This window comes from Mesitornis unicolor, unplaced genomic scaffold (assembly GCF_000695765.1).
Source record: "Mesitornis unicolor isolate BGI_N332 unplaced genomic scaffold, ASM69576v1 scaffold23862, whole genome shotgun sequence".
Taxonomy (NCBI): Eukaryota; Metazoa; Chordata; class Aves; order Mesitornithiformes; family Mesitornithidae; genus Mesitornis; species Mesitornis unicolor.
The window spans coordinates 4846-5298 of record NW_010167880.1 but is presented as its reverse complement, the minus strand read 5'-3'; positions in this window follow the sequence as shown (position 1 = coordinate 5298).

Genomic DNA, 453 nt, shown 5'->3' with positions numbered 1-453 from the left:
GAAAGAGAACATATTACCAATCAAGCAAAAGAAAAAGTATAAAAGGTCAGGCATTTCCTAGAGAAAAGCATTTGACATCCATTGCCAACTATAAAAAAGGAGAAAGAAGTTCACACACGGTACGTCTGTTCAAGAAAAAGGGTGTATCCAAGTTGAGACAGCCAAATATCCGGCAAAAATCACTGCCTTCCAGAAAAACAGGTGCCAAATCTCAAGTACTCAGAAACAAGCTATTTCCATACCCTAAATGAGTACAAGGTAAAATATTTGAGCTCACTCAGTTTCCCTCTGCCTGAACCATACGCCTTGGCCATAACATTAAACTCCTTAAAGGCTAAACCCTCCCACTTTCTACACAGGAAATTATTTTTGTATTCCCTTGGAGTTCTGTAGCAGCAAGAGCTGGAACATCAGATGTTTAATATAAGTCATTCAGCATTAAGACTTGTTTTT